Raw genomic sequence first — 22,125 nt, forward strand, 5'->3', positions numbered from 1 at the left:
CATCTCGTGTACTAGAACCTGCTAGAGAGGGGCCAGCCCTCTCCTCTCTGTTGTTCTCTATAATGTCTGGTGTAGGGTGCAGGTGGTGTAGGACAGATACAGTTATCTCTGAGCCTGGCAGGTGGGAGTCCAAAGGTGTTGTTTGCGCTTTTTCAAGTCCTCTGCCAGGGACAGCCTTGGCATCAGTTTGCTGGCTGCCTGGCTGGCATGCTGAGATTCTTGGCTGGGAAAGGAGCATTTCAGGGTCAACCAAGAGGACAGAGTGTAGAGATGGTGGCCTGGTGCCAACCTGGCATGCAAGTTGAGTGCTTGGTCACCTGGAGCGATGCTCAGCCACCTGCTCATCGGTCTCTCCGTCCCCACCCGCTTCTTCCGGCAGTGGAGGGGGTGCTTAGGCATCTGTTACACCTCAGCAGACAGGGGGTGGGCGGGCCTCAGACCCTGCTCTGTCTCAGAGCTGTTATCACTTCAGCATTCAAGTTCTATCAGGTAGGCGCTGAGCCTGAGACATGTGTGCTGTTTCCAGGACAGGGCGCCAGGGGACAAAGCCAACGTGAGAGGCAGTGACACTTCTGGTCAGTGCGGCCCCCTCTCTGTCTCTGTCTGTCTGTCTGAAGTCAGGGCTGGTGAGCGGCAAGCTGAAGGGGTGTCCAGGCTGGGGAGGGTGGTGGGCAGGGTCTCGCTAGAATTTCATAAGCTGAGCTTTGAGAGAGATTTGGAAAACAGCCGAATAAAACCCCTGAACCTGTGGCGAGCCTTGTGTTCATTAAAAGAGGGTTGATTCTGCTCCTACAAAAACAAACAACTCCTCCAGGCTCGGGCTCTTTCGTGTTATTGTTAAATGCCAGGATACTGTGACTTTTTGAGAAAAGAATTATTTTAAGGCCAGCCCCAGGAGGTGTGGCTGACTTCAGCTGCAAACATAAATTTAAAATGACAGAGTCCTTAGATTTATGGTTTGGCTTTTCGCAGTTCTTTAACATGCTGCATTTAATAAAAGTAATGGGGTCAGATTGAAGTTGTATGTACATCAAAGCTGAGTTCAACTCCTCTGACTTGACCTCTACTGTTTGTTACTGAACAAACAGTAACACCCTTCTGTTGTGTGGCTCAAAAAAAAGTTCACTATTTGAGGTTGACAATTCTTATCTTTCTCTATCTCTGTCATTCTACGACTTAATGAGCATCTTCCTTGTGTTGAAATCAGCCTTGCTATCAGTCAATCCTAGAGAAGCTCGTGAAGGGAGACAGATTCAAACAACTATGAGAAATGAAGTATTGAAAATGCAAGGCTGGAACCATGATTGGGGAACAATGGCAATTCTGGTGACTTAGTGGTCCAAACAGTATTTTTATTCTCTTCTTTAACGTTATCAAGAAGAAGGATTACTTTTATAAATGATTACTGCCTCCCACGCAGCTAGCATGTCTCTGGGTAGTTGGTAGTGAATTATAGATAAGGGCTCTGTGAAGGTCTCTGTTGGTTAAATCTAAGCAAGTTGTGTTCTGATGATGACGGTGGTGATGAGGCTGCTGCTGCTGCTGACACAGTTTATTGAAAACTCAGCATGTACCAGGGATTTGTTCCAAGTGATTTATGACAGTCAAACCATGAGAGAGACAGTGTGTGTGTGTGTGTGTGTGTGAGTGTGTATGCACTTGGCTGTGTCCAACTATTTGCGACCCCACGGACGGCAGCCCCCCAGGCTCCTCTGTCCATGGGATTTCCCAGGCAAGAATACTGGAGTGGGTAGCCATTCCCTGCTCCATGGGATCTTCCCGACCCAAGGACAGAACCCACCTCTCCTTCATTGGCAGGTGGATTCTTTACCAGTAGTGCAACCTGGGATAACATAAACCATGAGTAACTATTATTATTTCCATTTTGCAGTTAAGGCAACTAACCAGAGGTCACGTAACTAGCCCAAGGTCACATAACTGGGAAGTGACAGATTTGCTGTTTCATTCAAGACTATTTGACTCCAGAGGATTCATTGTTGACTACTATACTGTTAAAGAGGATGTTGATGGAAGAGGAGAATAAAAGAGGTAAATCATTTCCTGAGAGTTTCAAAAGTGGAATATGGCAGGTTTCCACATGATAAAGAAAGTCTAAAGGTCATTGGGATTAAAAAGTCTCATTGAAGAGAACATGAGTAAATGCTACTTGTTTTCAATTGGTATCAAGTAGTGTAGAAAGGAAGGGTTAAGTTTTCTTGTCATGGAAAAGGTGCTTACTTGTATCTAGGAACTTGTATTTTTATATCTCGCTCTAAATCTTCTAAAATGGAATGCCATGGTAACAGGAGTATTATGTTTTGCTGTTCAAATAAACTGCAAAGTTCTATTTTTGACAGAAAAAACAATTATTGAGAGCAAAATCAGGCTTATCTCTCTTTCTCAGTGAAATACTCTTAGGGGATGTTCAGCCTTTGGCACCCAAAGCTGTTGACTGTCGTGGTTAAGACTTGTTCTCGTTTTAGTTGGAATTCTGGCCCCAGCCATGGTGGTGCAACCTTGGCTAAGCTACTGAACCTCCTTGTGTTTCAGTTTCGAAGGCTGTGAAATATGGAGAAGAGTAATGAGACCTGCTACACAGGTTGTTAGAAGACCTAATAGGTAAGGTGCTTAGAATGGGGCTTGGCAAGAAGGAAGGAGAGATGTTAAGTATCATTAACTTTCACTATTATTTACCACCTGGCAATAAATAATCTGACTTGAAGATACTTTCCCTCAGGGAAAAGCAATCACAATATTAAAAATCATACTTTGAAAACCCATACTTCTTAATGTGATAGTAAATATGCCATGGGTTGGTTTTTTTTTTTTTGCCTAGGAACTTATGCCTGAGTGCTACAGGGGAGACAGATTTAGGAACAGGGAGAAATGAGGATGAGAATACAGATTCGAAGAGAAACCAGGCATGGTCTGCAAGTTGAAGACAGAACTTTTTCTGCCTGAAAACCACAACCCCCCAGTTCTCTTGCTTTTCTTCTCAGGTGAAAAACAGCTAATAATGCAGATTCCAGGGCACTGATGGGCCACCTTCACTGGGAACCAGTGGTTCAGGACCTTCAAGAATTAGTTTTCTTTGTCCTTGTCCACATATTACCCTGTATTTTCCCTTTGTGAACCCCTTCTTTTCTCTGCTGCCTAGAGGGACCGAGCCACTAGGTTTGGGGGACAAGGACTTGCTCTCTGTAACAGAGACTGACTAGGTGTTCACCTTTTCTCTTTCCTTCTGGGCACACAGCGAGGTGACTCGTTTACAATCCTGGCTTGCCCTGTGGCTGGGTTCTTGAAGGTGGGTTGAAGTGACCTATACTCTTCTCAAACTAGAAATTGCTCACTGATCTTTCTTTTCCTCCAGAACTTCCAGCAGGACTCCATCATATGAGTGCCCTGTAGATAGCTGAAGTGGCTTAAACTGTGCAGGACATCTTTAGAGTCTCAAAAAGATATACTTGAGAAAAGCAAGAAATCTTAATGCTAAGGGTCAGTTAGCATTCTGTTATTTAAGACAGTCTTTTTTTTTTTTTAAACATTGCACAGAGCTCCAAGGAAGTAAGTAACTTAAGGGCTAGTAGGGGAGTTTGGTGGGAAGAAAGATACACATCAAACTGAGAACCAAAACAGTTCTGCTTTCATCTGTTTAAATAATGAGGAGAAGGGTTTAGATAATTGCTTGGAAATTCTTAAAATCTTTTTTTTTATTTTTTGACCTCACCAAAAGGCCTCTAGCATTCTAGTTTCCTGACCAGGGACTGAATCCATGCTCCCTGCATTTGAAGCTAAAAGTCTTAATTACTGGACCACCAGGGAAGTCCCTAGATAACTGTTTTTAAAAGTTTTTTTTTTCTTTTAAGAATTTGAGCCACTGCTTAAAAGAAAGAAAATCTTTCACAGGGAAGGGACCTACTCTGTGTCAGCTACTTTATATCTATTATTTTCAATAACTATTACCACACCCTTACCAGTAACGAGGGCTTCCCTGTTGGCTCAGCAGTAAAGAATCTGCCTGCCCACACAAGAGACACAGGTTCCATTCCCTGGGTGATCCCCTGGAGAAGGAAATGTCAACCCACTGCAGTATTCTTGCCTGGGAAATCCCATGGACGGGGGAGCCTGGTGGGCTCCAGTCCACAGGGTCACAGAGAGTCAGACACCACTGAGCGACTGAACAACAACCAGTGATAACCACCTAGTTTGTAGGTGAAGAAACTGAGGTGTAGAGATTAAACATTTTGAAGGCCAGAACACGATATCAGCTAGAGCCAGAATCAGAATCCCCAGTTTATGTATCCTTGAACCCAACACTTAAGGACTGAGTCTGTTAATTCTTTCTTGTATGTATAATAAGCTTGTTTGTTTAAATGAATCACCCTGTGATGATGGTAACAATGATGAAAATGGTACCGTAAAAATAACTACCCTTTATTGACTTTCTGGTATTGTAACAGCATCATTTCCCCAATTTCCCTGGATATAAGAATTTCTGTGCTTGGCAAATACACAGATTCTCAGGTTCCAACCCACGTCTGCACTATCAAAATTCTCAGGCGGGGGAATTTGGTAAGTTTGGGAACCACTGCTCTAGGCTGGCTACATGATATGTGCTCTCCACCCATTAGCATATTTGATCCTGTAACAGTTGCACGAGGGTTATTATTTAGCCCATCAAACAGATGAGAAACCTAAGGCAGAGAGAAGTTAAGTGCATCGCTCCTGCTGGTAGCTGTGAAAGTGCGTCAAAGTCGCTCGGTCGTGTCTGATTCTTTGCAACCCCATGGACTGTAGCCTGCAAGGCTCAGGCTCTGGCTGTGAAGTTCTCCAGGCAAGGATACTGGAGTGGGTAGTCATTCCCATTCTGCAGGAGATCTTCTCGACCCAGGGATCAAACCTGGGCCTCCTGCATTGCAGGCTGGTTCCTTACCATCTGAGCTACTAGAGAAGCGTAAGCTGTAGCGAGGGCCATCTCAGGTGTCTTCCAGGTCTGAGGTCACACCCCAATAGAAGGGCTTAACTGGCTTCCAGGGGAACTGACATGAGAGTCCCGACTGCTTGGTGTCCTGTGCAGGGCAGAGAACATTCCAGCTTGGCCCTCTGCCCCATCCTTCCTGGTTCCTGAAGGATCTATCCCTAAGCTGCTGCTTCTCCTCCAGCACCTCAAGTTTCCCTCTCTCCACTGGCTTCTTCCTCTTGAGTCATAAGACCAAGATTTAAAGAGCTTGCCCTTTAGGAGGAGAGAAGTGACTTGTAAATACAAGACTGCCTTAAGGCCACTGAAGGTGATCAAATGGGCTTGGCAGCGATAGTGCTAAAGAACCCGGCTGCCAGCGAAGGAGATGTAAGAGATGCAGGTTCAATCCCTTGGTCAGGAAGATCCCCTGGAGAAGGAGATGGCAACCCTCTCCAGTATTCTTGCCTGGAGAATCCCATGGACAGAGGAAACCAGAGGGCTACAGTCCACAGGGTCTCAAAGAGCCGGACACGCCTGAAGCAATGTAGCACGCATACACGAAGGTGAGCAAAGACAAAAGGGACCATGAGACTCTGGAAGAGAGACCTAAGTCCTGCTGTGGAATATTTGAGATGGTGTGGTATGGCCCCATTCCCACAGGCCAGTTCTAGGATATGGGTAGGTTTTCCACTGGCAGCAGTGGGGTGAGGTCACCAAGAAAATATTCTGCCCTCTTCTTTACTTTGCAAGTTGGGTCTCTGGAACTTAGACCAAGGAAGGGAAATAAATCTCAACCCTAGAGATGGGCTAGTTGTCTTTGTCATCTGTTTCAAAATAGGACAGAATTACAACCAGCTGGTCGTGACTTTCCATCCTGACCTCTGCAGGAGGGGGTGCGAAGCCACTAGAAAGCCCACTGCTTGTCCAGGGCACCAGCCTGCATCTCCCTCTTGGGGTGGCGTGGTCGCTGTGGGGCTTTCTGCTTTTATTTTTAATTTTGTTAGTAACTGCAAGCCTCATTGTTCCGGTATTTTGAATACAACATTTTGTAAGTTGAAAATAGAAGGAGAGGACAGAATGTGCAACATTTTCTAGTTCATTGTTCCATGTCCATAAAAAAGAAAAAAAAAAAAACACTCCAAAAAGGAAAATTCTACACTCTCCAAGGTGGCAGCTTTAATCGCACTGTTCTCTCTGTAATTTACAGTGAAGGGTGAAAAATGAAGCTCCTTCAGGCCTCTCATGTCGGCACACACCAGGGCAGCCTTGCCCATCCTCACCACTGCTAACATTCTAGCATTCCACAGCTCATCGCCACCTGCTGTGGACTGAGGGTTCACCACACCCCCACACTTCAAAAAAGATACGTTGAGCTGCTAACCCCCCGTAGCTGGGAACATGATTTTATTCAGAAATAGGGTCTTTGCCGATTTCATCAAGTCCAGAAGAGGCTGTCCAGAGTTCGCCCTGATCTAACAGGAAGACGGCCTTGTGATAACACAGAGACACAAGGAAAAGCCACATGGAGATGGAGGCAGAGACTGGAGTCAAGCATCTCCAAGTGGAGGACAACCAAGAACCGCTGATGTCACTGGGGGCTAGGAGAAAGGCCTGGACCAGACTCTCCCCCAGACCCCTAGAGGGAATCAATGCTGCCGAGGCTCTGATTTTGGACTCCTGGCCTCCAGAGCTCTGAGAATAATTTTCTTTTATTTTAAGTCACTCAGTTGGTGGCCCTTTGTAACAGCCACTCTCCAGGACATAATACGCATCTCAACTGAGAACTGTCTACAAAAGAATTCTGTGTAATGTTACATATAAAATTTAACAAAAACACTGAACCTGACAACCGTTCTAAGTATGAAAATGGTGATCATGTGAGAGTGTGGGACCTTATAGAGTGGTTGCTAGGCTACTTGGATGGAGAAAAATAAGGTTTCTCAGAGAGAAGTTTGTTTCATCTTCAGAAGGAACCTCAGAGATAGATGGTCGAATCCACGAGAGGGGGAACTATGTCCTGCAGGGCAGAATCAGCCCAGGGTCCATCACTGCACAGAATGGTTTGTATATTTTTAAACCATTCTTAATGTAGGTCCATCTCTCTTTCCCTTCCATCCAGCAGAGGCCTCCCGATGGATGGGGAACCACCAGATGGAAGGACTTTTGGTCCCCAGAAGACTTTGTGGCATATGTCCCCTGACCCCCAACTCACGTTTTACTGGTACCTGGCAGTGCTAAGTCACTTTCAGTCATGTCCGACTCTTTGTGACCCCATGGACTGTATCCCACCAGGCTCCTCTGCCCATGGAATTCTCCAGGCAAGAATAATGGAGTGGGTTGCCATTTCCTTCTCCAGGAGATCTTCCCAACCCAGAGATCGAACCTGTGTCTCTTACAACTCCTGCGTTGGCAGGCAGGTTCTTTACTGCTAGCGCCCCTGAGAAATACCTCCTGTGTTCAGCCACTGACATGTTCTATGTTGTGACTGTTGCCCAGTCCCAACAAATACTCTTCTTCTCTGTGTGAGTCTGACCCTACTTCTACTCTAACCCTAATAAAAGCATTAACTTTTATTCTTTTATTAACTCTAATAAAAGAAAATGCAATGGAGACCACATGTGGCCCAGGAAGCTTAAGCTACTTACTCTCCAGCTCTTTACAGCAAGCTTGCCAACCCTTGATCTAGTCCAATAATTTATAGTATCATCATTATTTTTTAGTGTGGAGCATTTATGTTTATTAAAAATAAAACATAGACACAAAGAGGCTGTGTAAAGCAGGCACACCAACTTGAGCTCTCCTACCACTGAGCTGATCGGGCCTGATTGTGAAAGTGAAAGTGTTAGTCGCTCAGTTGTGTCCAACTCTTTGCGACCCCGTGGACAGTAGCCTGTCAGGCTCCTCTGTCCTTGGAATTCTCCAGGTAACAATACAGGTTGGGTTGCCATTCCCTTCTCCAGGGGATCTTCCCAACATAGGGATCAAACCTGGGTCTTCTGTGTTGCAGATGGATTCTTTACCATCTGAGCCACCAGGGAAGACCTGAAGGAACCCATGGTTCCTCTAAATGATCACTGCACTGATACAGGCAACGAATGATCAAGCCCTCAGTGTCTCAGCAGTCCTGAACCCAACACTTCGCACACATTCTTAAATTTAATTTTCCAAGTAATCACAGAAGTGCATTATCAGTGTCCCCATTGTTATGCATGAGGGAAGGGAAGCTTTGAAAAATTAAATACATTTACTGTCCTATATTTAGAGTTACAAGAATACTGGAGTGGGTAGTCACTCCCTTCTTTGGGGGATCTTCCCTACACAGGATTAAACCCATCTGGGTCTCCTGCATTGCAGGCAGAGTCTTTACTATCTGAACCACCAGGCATGCCCATATTTACATCTAGTCAATGACAAAGACAGGATTCACATTAACATCCTTCTGGCTCCAAACCTCCCCACTTTTAACAGTGTCGCATTGCTCTCCCCAAGTGCAGCTGCTGTCTAAGAGCTCTCCCACCTTCTGGGGGGTGGGTGTGCATGGCCTTCACAGAGAGGTGAAGGGTGTGTCCAAGGCCAGAGGCTCACTGGCCATGTAACTGGATCTCCAGTCCAGGTCTTCTGACTTCTGACTTGCAATCCTGTCATCCTGATCTGACTGGCCCTGGGATGCAGGGATGGGCAGGTGGGAGGGTCGAGGTCCCCACCTTCTCCTTCTCATCAGTTTGGTGGGCTGCAGAACGAGACTGTGTAGAAGGTGCTTGCCAGACCGTTGTCTCTTCCTCAGTTTCCTGTCTGGTTCTGGCTCACACAAGTAGCACCTCCCTCAGCAAAGCCCTTGCACAACTCACTCTCCGGTGGTGGGGGCGAGGTTGGGGGGATGGGGCAGAGGGTGAGCTCTGATCTCCAGGAGCTGCCAGTAAGGTCAGCAGAGCAGCCCCCGCCCCGCACGGACTTGGCCAGTCTTCCTCCAACTCTGTGCCTCCCCCTCCTCCCCGTTTCTTTCATGTCCCCTGCCCTGAAAGCACGGATCTGTCTTCTGATGCCAACTCTTGCTCCCTGAGAATCTGCCTCTCCACGCCGGCACCTCAGCACAGGCTTGACTGACATCAGCAGATTCCTTCTGAACCCAGCCTGGAGGACTGCCCAGGTTTTACCCCAAGGGCTACATTTCCAAGATTCTCGCCGCCCCCATCCCACCTCCGGGGAGCAGCAGCCCCTTCCTCCCCTGTGAACAGGGACTTGTGTTCATGGCATTGACTCCAGTGGCTTTAAGAGACAAGGAGTCAGAAGCAGTGGTAATAATAACAGAATTATTTCACGAGCGAGGCATACACAGAGTCCCTTGTAAGGCAGGTGCTATTATAATCTCTGTTTTGTAAATGCGGTAACGTGTTCAAGGACACAGAGCCAGGAAAGCTTGAAGTCAGACTCTGACTTCCACAGCCTGGGTTCTTATCGCTCCTCTAAGGTACCTGGAATCAAGACAGCGGTCACCTTTGTGGATGCTAGGCCTGCCTCTCGGTGCCCTGTCATCATGGTGGGCATCACCGGGAGGCGTGTGCTCACATGTTTTCTGTGGCATTGCCTGTGTTTTCTCCCCTGGGCAGCTAGGCCGTCTGTCTTCACTGCTCCAGGGAAGGGAAAACCAGCAACGTGGAGATAACATAAGAGTCATATTTTTAGCTTTTGAGTCTCAAATCCCAGGCTTTCGGCATAAACCAGATTGGGAAATTTACATGGATGGCTGGGAAACTCTTAATCTGGGCCTGATAAGACTTTTCAGATCTGGGAGCTGGAGGAGCTGGGAAGCTGATCTGATGGTGGGGTCTCTGGGAAGGAGCCCCGGGGGCCTCCCACTGCCCTGCAGCCCAGCATCCCCCAGGAGGGGTGAGATGTAGCAGTCAGACAATCCTGGAGATGGCAAATCAGAAGTCTAGCCTCCCTCGGATCTGCCTGAGGACACCCTCATTTGACTGAGGTTGCCTCTCCATGACTAAGAAATACTGGGGCTCAGAAGAGAAATTAAGTACATTTATAAAAACAAAAACCAATAAGGACCATTGCATTTCTTACACAGCTGAACCTGGGGCCCTGTGAACCCACCACGGGTGCAAGATCTTGCTCTAGGGACTTCTTTGGTGGTCCAGTGGTTAAGGTGTCACACTTTCAATGCAGGGAGTGCAGGTTTGATCCCTGGTTGGGGAATTAAGATCCCACATACCACGTGTGCAACCAAACAACAAAAAAGGAAAAGATCTCACTCTGCTGCACTGATCCTACAGAATTCATCTTTATTCTCCCCATAGGATAAGTTCTTCCCTAGTGCCTCAGATGGTAAAGAATCTGCCTGCAATGCAGGAGACCCAGGTTCAATCCCTGGGTTGGGAAGATTACCTGGAGAAGGGAATGGCAACCCACTCCAGTAGTCTTGCCTGAAGAATCCCATGGACAGAGGGACCCAGTGGGCTATAGTCCATGGGGTCACAAAGAGTTGGACATGACTGAGCAATTACCACTTTCATAGGATAGCATTTGATTACAGAGTGCAAACATTACTTCCCCGGGGAGCCACAGCTAATAAGTAGAGGGAAAAAACAGCAGGAGAAAAGTGGAAAATAAACCATGAAGGAAAAAGAAAATCGAAGGAATAGTCAGAGGCAGGTAGAGACTGCCTAGCAGAGCCTCAAAGGTACAACCATCCCAGAAACAGCATTCGCCTTCATCCCCCAGTCCGAGTGAGTGCTCCATCAGGATATACTTACATTTTATTTGGCAGGCTAGTCATTCCCTCCGTCCTTTTCCCCGAAGCTGTAGCTTGGGGTCGGACATTGTGAAAACGGAGCCAGCCTTCAGGAAGGAGGTATTTCAACTGCGTCGTTTCGGTGAAGAAAAAAAAAATGGCGTGTGGATCAGAGTTCTGTCTTGGAAATTATGCTTTGTGACAAATATGTTACGAATGACTCCCCCCGTAACCCGCGCCAGTGTGTAGGCTAACACAGCATTCAATTATTTTAACCTGCCATGAACTCGCCTGTGATAAATCATGGGAAACTGCAGAGAAGGCTTCGGTCACTGCACTGCTTCACTCGCTGGAGTCATTCACGGCTCTAAAAATACAGTTTCTATCATTGGATTCCTGGGATTCCTGCAGTGCTTACATTCTGATTTAAGTGGCATTAAAGCTGGGGTGATTAAGCGGAGAAGTCCAAGGCTACCAACCAACACAACGTCCCCTGAGTGTCAGCCGTGTATCGGTGGAGTGCACAGTTTAGCCGGCACGCAGCTGGGGTGCGGTCAGAGCCTGGCCTGTGGGTTTGGGAAGAGGCTGGGGGTTCTCAGCCTGAAAAAGGACCTGTTGGTGAAAGTGTGGACAAGGCTTTTGGTGGAACCAGTCTTGAGAGTAAGGGGATCAGATCGTGTCAAGTCCAATTTGGAACATGTCTGGAAGTGATAGGGGGTTGACTGTTCATATTTAAGCCTCGACTCAAGCATAACCTAGGGCTGTTTTGTTCAAACAGGCAAGGATTCTAATAATGGACTAATGATGTAGAATAAGGCTGCATCTACTTCATCTTTAAGACTACCTTCTCCATGCTCCATCTGGGGAGAGAGATGGGTCCTTTTGCCACTTTTCCTTGTGGTCCTGACAGTTCCACCCTGATTCTAGGGCCCCTCCATCTCCTGGAGGATTCTTGGGAAGGCTTGAGTGGATGCTGCTAACTCAATTTATAGCACGTCTATTTGCAAGAGGGTTTCCCTGGTGGCTCAGTGGTAAAGAATCGGCCTGCCAGTGCAGGAGATGTGGGTTCAATCCCTGGGTTGGGAAGATCCCTTGGAGAAGGAAATGGTGACGCGCTGTATTTTTGCCTGGGAAGTGCCACGGACAGAGGAACCTGGTGGGTTGCAGTCCATAGGGCTGGACACATCTGAGTAACTAAACAACAACTATTTGCAGGGAAAGAAAGAGAGGAGGGGGAGAGATTTGGATTTGTTGCTTTCATAAATAAAGGGTTATAAGATTTGAGACACGGAGTTCAGTAGTGCTACAGCAAGAGAACCACCACTGTCCTGGAAATCCATTGTTTGGGGTGGTAATTCCTCCAGGCTCAATTTCCTCTCCCAGTAAAATTAGTTAGCTGGGTTAGTTCTCAACCTGAGCTCTGTATTAAAATCCCAGGGAGAATTTTAAAAGCATGCCAATGTTCTAGCCCATCTCCAGATCTTATTTAATTACTCTGGGGTGGGGGGTTTCTCTAAGTAGTTCTGATGTCAAGTCTGAGGTCTCCATCAGCTTTTATGCAAAAGCCTCTGTGATGGTCTGAGCTTTTAAGGAAAAGGAGCAAAAGTAACCCATGATAAATGGCACTGGCCTGTTACAGCTGGGACCGTTCTGATACAGTATTTTTCTAGGATGCTTTGCAGAAGTTTTCTACCCCACCATGTGGTTGGGGACAAAACAGTAGTAAAATATATGATTTTGATACATTGGTTACTAGGAATACAGAGGGCATGGCTCTACATATGACAGGGGTTAAGTCTTGAGCACTTATCCGCAGAGCTCACATTCCCAACTTGTGATAAAATATATATATATATAGAGAGAGACAGACAGATAGAGTTCTTCCCGGGATTCCAGTTCGATGCTCTGCATTGACCAGGGTCTGATTCTGAAGAGCACATGAGTTATTCCAGGTCTGAAACTTACTCCACCATTGTTACACAGCTCGTATACTGCTATAGGATACTGTCTGTGACGTAAGCGCTGTGAGAAATGGTTGTGGACGTAAAAACGCTGTTAATGAGAAAAATCCTTGTCACCAGCCATCCTTTGGGGGTTTCTGGATTTGATTACCACTTTTTCGATGCTTGAGAATCTGACTGGTACTTAATGCTTTCTCATTTTTCCTGATAGGGACCGCTAAGCACATTATGTTCTCCCAGTTGGCAACTCCACAAAGGCCAGCAATAAAACCCCCCGCTTGTGTAATAAACCGTTGTACAATCTACTGCTTATGAACAAGGTCCCTGAAAGTGTGCAACCTTTCTGCACGTTAAACACAAAACAGATGGAGGGTTGAAAATAACTTTCCTCTTCAGGGGAGGGGGAAAGCCGAAGGACAGAGGGCCAGACTCACTGTCGAAGTCCTGAGTTACTAAGCTGGAGGTTGAGCTCTGGTTCCAGGCTGTCAGGGGCAGGTGCATTCTTTCAAGGATGCTCCAGACCTCAGGGACCTGCGGGGTGGGGGGAGGGGCAGCGGGGCTTCAAGGAAACGTGTGTGCAGCGGTGAGGCGGGCGGCCTCATCCACCACTTGCTAGCCGGGTAACCTGGGCAACTAACTCGCTCAGAGCCTGTCTTGTCAACCTCCTGCATCAAACGATGACCCTGAACCTTATTCCCCAAGTCGCTGGAAATGGAAATAATCATATTTTGTTGCTATTGCTGTATATTTGCTTTTGTTTATTTGTGTGTGTACACACACACACACACACACACACACACACACACACATATATAATATATAAGGGCTTCCCTGGTGGCTCAGATGGTAAAGACTCTGCCTGCAATGCAGGAGACCAGGGTTTGATCCCTGGGTCAGGAAGATCCCCCAGAGAAGGGAATGGCAACCCACTCCTGTATTCTTGCCTGGAGAATCCCATGGACAGAGTAATCTGGTGGGTTACAGTCCATGGGATCACAAAGAGTCAGACATAACTAACACACACACACATAATATATATACAAAAAATAATATATATATAAGTTTATATATATTACATAAAATTCATGATACAGGAGAAGGGATGGAGCCAAGAATTTATAAATGATTATTTACATATGCATGCATGTATGTATTAATCTAGATTTATTTTCTCCCTTGTTTTAGGGGAAAATAGTGGCTGTTTATAATACACATTTATCATATGCTGTTTTATAGTTTATGGTGTTATTTGTGGACATGACTGAGATTTAGTTATTAAAGAGAACTGAAAATTCACTTCAGGGTAACCAAATAGCCACCTTCCATTTGTACCCTGCTCCCAAAGACAGGAAAATTGCTGACCCCATGGTAAAGTGTCGGGTCTGAGAGGCAGGCAGGCAGTGTTTTATTGACACACACACTATTGACACTATGCAACTGATGAGAACCTACTGTGTGCACAGGGAACTCTACTCAGTTCTCCATGGTGACCTAAAAGGGAAGGAAATCCAAAAAAGAGGGGACATGTGTGTTTGTAGAGCTTATTCACTTTGCTGACTAACAAAACATTGTTTTGCAAAAACTAACACAACATTGTAAAGCAGATACACTTCAATAAAAAATAATTAAAAGCAAAACATAATAATGACACTTACAGAAAACTTTCCTTAAAACATAGAATCTTTTCAAGTGCTGATGAGGCATCTGCTAAAGGAACGAGATTTGGGGGAAAGAGAGGGCTTTCAACTAGTTTTACTTGTCAGGGTCCAGTCAGGAAATCAGAGCTCACACAAGGAATTTCGTAGGATGGGATTTTTAAGAGAAATCGATCACTCAGTTGGGGAGGCAGCTGCCACGCCTGAGCTGAAAGCAGCCAAAGGAAGAAGAGGCAGGCTGCTGAAGAGGCAGGTCCCTGGGGTGGGGGCATGGCCAGGGCCGGTGGCTCTCAGAGGCAGAAGGTTCTGTCAGAGCAGCTCTGACGAGGGGAAGCCGGAAGCTCCCTTCCCTCCTCGGGAATTCATTCTCTCTCTAGCACCACCTATCGGCAGCGTTAACAAGAGACCAACTCCCCAAGAAAGCAGGTTGCTGAAGGGATGGGTTTGGAGCTGAGATACAAGAAGAGGGACAACCCGTTAGTTCATGAGGCCAGCGGTTCGTTAGAGATTCCCAGCAGGTAGAATGGTGGGCAAAGAATCATTGACACAGGAGGAAAAAGAAGAGAATTAATAAGCTCTGTGGTCAGATTCCCCCAGCAGAGAAAAGAGCCTGCAAGAAGCTAGATGGAATCCAGGCAAACAGATCACATCAATTCCCAAGTCCTAGGGAGATCTGGTGGGGCTTCCCTGGTGGCTCAGACGGTAAAGAATATGCCTGCAATGTGGGAGACCTGGATTTAATCCCTAGGTCAGGAAGATCCCCTGGGGAAGGAATGGCTACCCACTCCAGGATTCTGGCCTGGAGAATTCCAGGGACAGAGGAGTCTGGTGGGCTACAGTCCATGGGGCTGCAAAAGAGCTGGACATGACTGAGTGACTGAGAACAAGGAGATCTCATCCCTGTTCTCTCATCCCCATCCGGTTCTCTGACCATTGGTCAGTAAGTGGGAGAGACCTGTTCTCTGCGGCCACTGGCTTCCTCCTGTGAATGGTCAGAGACTAGAGCCAGTGACCGTATTTCATGTATACGACCGCCCTTCAAGGATCACAGCCTTGCTGTGGTGGAAGGGGCTTGTGTAACTCAATGAGACACGTGGTGCAGAGCCATCTAAGATGGACAGGTCATAGTAGAGAGTTCTGATAAAACCTGGTCCACCGGAAGAGTGAATGGCAAACCACTCCAGTATTCTTGCCTTGAGAACTCCATGAACAGTATATATTAAACATGCATTATTTTTTTCCAAAGTTATTATTTTATTTAATCCTCCTGTAATCCATTAGAGGTAAACCAGACCATTTTTGTTTATTTTTTTTTATCGAAGTATAGTTGCTATTGGAGAAGGAAATGGCAACTCACTCCAGTATTCTTGCTTGGAGAATCCCATGGATGGAAGAGCCTGGCAGGCTACAGTCCATGGGGTCGCAAGAGCCGGACATGACTTAGCGACTAAACCACCATATTTGCTATGCAATATTATTTGTTACAAGGTGCACAATATAGTGACCAGCCTGAAAGGCAGGTATGCATGAGTCCATTCATACAACATTCTGGAAAAGGTAAAACTACACGGATGGACAATCCTTTATCAGTCCCCCTGGACCATGGGGGAAAGAGGCAGCAGCCGATTACAAAGGGGACACCTAGGGGGATGTTTAAGGGTCGTTATGTATGGCTCTCCAGTGGCGACTAAACAACACATATATCTGTGTCAATGGGAATTTGCTGTATTACTCAGGGAACTCAAATGGGGGCTCTGTGACAGGTTGAAGGGTGGGATGGGGAGGGAGATGGGAGGGGAGTGGGGAGGGAGGGGACATGGGTGTACCTATGGTTGATTCTTGTTGATGTTTGACAGAAAATCACAAAATTCTGTAAAGCGATTATCCTTTAATTAAAATTTTTTCTAAAAATAAAAAAAAAACCCCACCCATCAAACTTAATGACACAAAAAGTGAACTTTAATGTATGAAAATCAAAAATAAAAATTTTTAAGCAACACATCAGATTGGAGTCAGAGAATCAATGTATAGCATAACCTCACTGAAGGGGCTGGGGGAAAAGGGTGGGCATAAGTAAGCTTGGAAAACAGGCTTCTTTTTTTTTTTACATTTTAAAAAATTTAAGTATAATTGCTTTAGAATGTTGTGTTGGTCTCTGCTGTACAATGAAGTGAATCAGCCATAAGTGTACATATATCCCCTCCCTGTTGAACCACCCCCGCCATCCCACCCCTCTAGGTCATCACAGCACCAAGCTGAGCTCCCGTGCTAGACAGCAGTTCCCCCTAGCTATGTTTTACACCTGATAGTGTATAGACGTCAATGCTACTCTCCCAATTCATTTCACCTCCCCTTCCCCCACTGTGTCCACACGTCCATTCTCTACATCTGCATCTATTCCTGCCCTGCAAACAGGAAACAGTCTTCTGACTGAAAACTGGGAGGCTAAGACAGAAACAACTGTATACAAACACCACACTTCAGTTGGGGACGTGGTTTCTCCTGGTTAATGCTGGCTACCAACTCTGAAATTGTGTTCCATGTCTACTGGGCTGGACAAGCCAGTCAGTGGATGGTGGCTGGCTGGAGCCCATTTTCCCACTGTTGGAGAGGGAATGTCTAAAAAGGCAAGGGAACCAAGCTAGAATGAAACCAGTTGAGCTGCAGTGGAGTTGGTGACACTGCTGTGAACTCAGCTGAGCTTGAGAGAGATACAGATGGATGCATTTGGAATTGATTCCAGATCTGTGTGTCTCCAGATCTGTGTATCTCCAGATCTGTGTGTCTCCAGAGTGCTTACTTCTTCTTCTTCTTCTTTTTTTTTTTTTTTTTGCTGTTAGTAGTTTTTATTTCCACTGCTTTTAAGATAGCAAACCTAGGAGTTAACTAACCTAACTGAGAAAAGACATATTTGGGACTTCTAAATACTATTTCAACTTGAAAATACTGTTTCATTGCATTTGTTATTGATAACATATCTTAAGTGTCTACCTCCATCTTAAACCTAGAACTCAGAACAAATGCAGAATAGATGATTTTAACCTTCAGCTTTAAATATCATTTGGTTTTCTTCTGTCTTCCTACTTGAACACTTTCTGTAAAGTGAGGGCCTTGTTACTGCATTTTAAATATGCCTTACACCGTGCAAAAAAATTATAGTAAAAATATTTTTTAAAAAAGAAAATAAACAATCCATATCTTATATCCTGTGAAAACTCAGTCTTGGCATTGCCATGGTAACAGGACTTTTAAAGGGAGTTAACTGAAATGCAATTGCACGTGTTATTTCTTTGTGATTCATACTTCATAAAAATGCAAACACAACACTAACACATGTTTTACCTTAATGTTTTATATCACCCTTTAGTCTTACGTGGAATTTTTTATGTTAAAATGACTGAAGACATTTTTAAAAATTGAAGTACAGTTGATTATGAAGTTGTATGAGTTTCAGACATATAGCTCAGTTATACATGCATAAGTATTCTTAGCACAGGAAACTATTCATTATTTTGTAATAACCTATAAGGGCAAAGAATCTGAAAAAGATTACAGGTATTTCTTAGCTCTGCCCACTGAGAGATCTTAGAGGCTGTTAACACCAGAGTAGCCATGAGCACACAAAGTACCCAGTTATTCTTCTCCAGTAAAGGAACCAAGGCTCCTTGGGGGAAAATAGCAGATCCCAGGGCATCTTGTAGAGCCAGAAAATACTTAAAAAAAAAAGAAAGAAAGAAAACAAAGGACAAGGACACAGGAGCCATATTGAAAAATCTCCCAATGGCCAAAGCTGGAACAATTTGATAACAAAATAATGTAAAGATTTTATTATAACCCTCCAACTAAAATAATGATCCATGAGTCCATGCTGGTCTTAATAAGTGAATAAACAAACAAATAAATGAGAAGAGACATCTCTTTTTGCAGAAGAATTACAATAATTTATGCAGATACTGCCTCCTTAAAGGGGTAATGTGCTTTCACATGCAAAGGCAGGTGACTTAGTGGAGGAACCTGGCAGGGGCTTCTTTGGCCAGATGATCAAAGTTGACATCACCAGCGATGTCTCACTGATAATATGTGGCTCTGATACATGATGAGAAGAGTGCTTTACCTCTGTAGCATCCTTTCCAAAAGCCCATTGTTGTTGTTTAGTCAAGTTCAACTCTTTTGCAACCCCATGGACTATAGCCCACCCAGGCTCCTCTGTCCATGGGATTCTCCAGGCAAGAATACTGGTGTAGGTTGCCATTTCCTGGATCTTCCTGACCCAGGGATCGAACTAGAGTCTCCTGCATTTGCAGGTGGCTTCTTTATCACTGAGCCACCTTGGAAGCCCCCCAAAGTCTATAATCCCAGTCTAACAGTGAGGGAAAAAACAAACAAATGAACAAACATAAAACAGACAGACTCCAGTTGAGGAAAATCCAGCTAAATACCTGACTGATACTCTTTAAAACTATCATGGTCACAAGAAACAAAGAAAGACTAAGAAATTTTTGAAAATGAAAAGAAATTGAAGAGAAATCTGTAAGTAGATGTTACATGGTAACCTGGAGCAGAAAAAAGGCTGTTAGTTGAAAAATAGATGAAATCTGAATAAAGTCTGAGTTTAGTTCACAACAACGTTCCAGTGTTGGTTTCTTGGCTGTGACAAATGTAAGATGTTAACAGTAAAGGAAAGTGGGTCAAGGGCATAGGGAATTTGTACCTTCTTTGTGACTTTTCTATACATCTGAAACTATTCTAAATAAAAGAATGGGTTAAAATATCATTTTCAAAATACCCCCAAAGGTTTAATACAAGATGTGAGAGATTGCTACCCGGAAAACTATAAAACACTGTTAAGCAGGAAATTACATTCAATATCCTGAGATAAACCATAATGGAAAAGAATATTAAAAAGAATTTATATATATATATGGGCTTCTCTGGCGGCTCAGATGGTAAGGAATCTGCCTCTAATGCAGGAGACCCAGGTTGATTCCTGGGTCAGGAAGATCTCCTGGAAGAGAAAATGGCAACCCACTCCAGTATTCTTGCCTGGAGAATCCCACAGACACAGAAGCCTGGCAGGCTATAGTTCATGGGATCACAAAGAGCTGGATATGAGTGAGTGATTAAAATAAAATAAATTTTAAAAATATATAAAACTGCATCACTTTGCTTTACAGCAGAAATTTAAGAATTAAGACATTATAAATCATCTGTACTTCAATAAGATAAAATAAAATATAAAATATTGCTAAGAAGCATTAAACATAATCTAAGTGACTAGAAAGATATTGTATACTTGGATAGAAAGGCTCAATATTGGTAACATGGCAGTTCTCCCAAACCTAGTTTGTATATCTGAAAACACTTAAAAAAATATTTGTAGAAATTAAGGCAACTCTAAAATTTCTATGTGTGTGTGTATATGCTCAGTAGCATAGGCCTCTTTGAGGCCCCATGGGCTGCAGCCCTCCAGGTTCCTCTGTCTGTGAGATTTCCCAGGTAAGAATACTGGAGTGGGTTGCCATTTCCTTCTCCAGGGGATCTTCCCGACCCAGGGATCAAACCCACATCTCTGGTATCTCCTGCATTGGCAGGTGGATTCTTTACCATAAGCACCACCTGGGAAGCCCCCAGATTTTTGTGGACATGCCAAATTATCCAAAACAGTTATAAAAAAATGGAGAGTTGCAGCATTTATTCCACTCTTCAAGATTCTACTCTTGATGACAATCAAGACAGCACAGTAGTATTAAAAGGATTGACAGATGAAGCAGAACTGATAGCCCACAAATAGGTCCATGTACACAGTCAAACAGTTTTTGACAAAAAGGCCAAAGCAATTCAATGAAAAAGGAAAGTTTCTTCAACAAATGAGGCTGAAACAAGCAAACTTTTGTATTATAAAAAAATACCTTAATCCCTATCTCACAACATTATCACAAATTAGTATAAGATGGATCACAGATCTGAAGGTAAAAACTGGAACTCTGAAGCTTCTTTAAAAAAAAAAAAAAAGGTAAAAAATCTCTTCAACCTAGAGATAGAAAGATTTCTTAGAGAGAACACAGAAAACACTAACCATTAAAGAATGATAAATTGGACTTCACCAAAATTTAAACCTTAGCCTCATCAAAGAAACAATTAAGAAAATTAATGGTCAGGCCACAGATTGGAAGAAAATATTCACAACACATATATTTCACTAAGGGTCTGTATCCACAATATATAAAAGCTTTTACAGCTCAATAATAAAACACAAATGACCTCATAAAAATGGGCAAAAGATTTGAACAGATACTGAAAAAAATAAGACAAGAGGATGGAAAAAGGTGCATGAAAAAGTTCTCTCAAGACTGTTAGTGATTTGGAAAATGCTAACAAAAACCACAACAAGATGGTACCACACAACCAGTAAAATGGCTGAAACAGAAATAATTGATCACACCCAATGCTAAAGAGGATGCGGAGCAAGTGGGATTCTCCTGCATGGCTGGTGGGAGAGTCAAATCATACTGTCACTAAAATTTGTATGGGAGTTTCTTAGAAACATACCCCTACCTTATGAGCTAAAAATCTCATTTCTAGGTCTTTACCAAAAGCAATGAAAACATACATCCACAGAAAGCCTCGTCCAAGGATATTCAAAGCAACTTTATTCCCAGTAGCCCTAGACTTGAAACTGCTCACCGTCATCAATCAAGAACGGAATCATCATATAATGGAATATTACTCAGTAGTAAGACGGAATGAGCTATCGATGACACTTATGTATGAATCTTAAAAACATTATGCTGAGTGGAAAGCCAGATGAGTGGTTCCTTCTGAGGACGAGTGACTGGGAAGGGGCAGTCGGGCTCCTCTGGAGTAAAACAAACAAACGACATCTTGGGACGAGTAAGGGTCACTCAGCTGTATACGTTTGTCAAAAGAGACTGAAATTATATGGACTTTATGTGAATTATACTTCATTTTAAAAAACTGACACAAACTAGGTATTGTTGGTCCAGTGGCTAAGACTCCGTGCTCCCAGTACAGGGGGTCTGGGTTCAATCCCTGGTCAGGGAACTAGATCCCACATGCTATAGCTAAGACCTGGTGCAGCCAAATCCATGGGAGGTGAAGCACCCATGAATGAGATTAACACCCTTTTGAATGAGACTCTAGAGAGCTCCCCAGCCCCTGACTCCCGGGTAAGGATACAACAAGACATCCCCAACTTAGATGCAGTCCCTCACCCAACCCTGCTGGCACCCTGATCCCAGACTTCCAGCCTCCAGAACTATGAGAAGTGTCTCATGTTCACAAGCTGCCAAGTCTGAGGTATTTTGCGATAGTGGCCTGAATGGACTAAGACACTTGGATGAGCCATTTCCTGTCTCATCTTCAATGGAAGGTCACTTGCTTACACTTCTCATGGGGTGATTATGAATAGCAGTGTGGGTAAACACTTGTTAGAACTAGCACAAGTTCTCCTTCAGTATAATTCAACAAATTCCACGGCTGGTTTACCTTGACGAATAAACACTCTTCATCGTAGCCTGATACCATTTCTTAGCAGCATGCCTGAGCCTCACAGATGCTTCTGGAGGGACAGGTCATAAAATAATGTAGCAACCCCATGTGGAGAAACAAAACGTGGCATTGCTCTGCCTATTCCATGTCACATTGAAAAGGGATCTGGTAGGAGCAGAGGAAATGTCTTGCTCAATTTCTTCTAATTACCCTCCTTTGTTGTTGTTCAGTCACTAAGCCACGTCTGACTCTTTGTGAGCTCATGGACTGCAGCATGCCAGGTCCTGTCCTTCACTATCT

General features: G+C 44.4%; 1 long non-coding RNA gene across 5 annotated transcripts in view; it reads left to right on the top strand.

The window, feature by feature from the left end:
• Positions 1-439: 439 nt before the first annotated feature.
• The window catches only part of LOC122444982, a 52,085-nt gene continuing 30,399 nt past the window's right edge, over positions 440-22,125 (top strand). For 4 of the 5 annotated variants that reach the window (XR_006270407.1, XR_006270412.1, XR_006270406.1 and 1 more), the window contains exons 1-3: positions 440-575; positions 1,892-2,049; positions 2,551-2,619. This is a non-coding gene — a long non-coding RNA (uncharacterized LOC122444982). The remainder of the gene's footprint in view (positions 576-1,891; positions 2,050-2,550; positions 2,620-22,125) is intronic. The other variant, XR_006270411.1, reaches the window with a different exon arrangement.

This window comes from Cervus canadensis, chromosome 1, assembly GCF_019320065.1.
Source record: "Cervus canadensis isolate Bull #8, Minnesota chromosome 1, ASM1932006v1, whole genome shotgun sequence".
Classification (NCBI taxonomy): domain Eukaryota; kingdom Metazoa; phylum Chordata; class Mammalia; order Artiodactyla; family Cervidae; genus Cervus; species Cervus canadensis.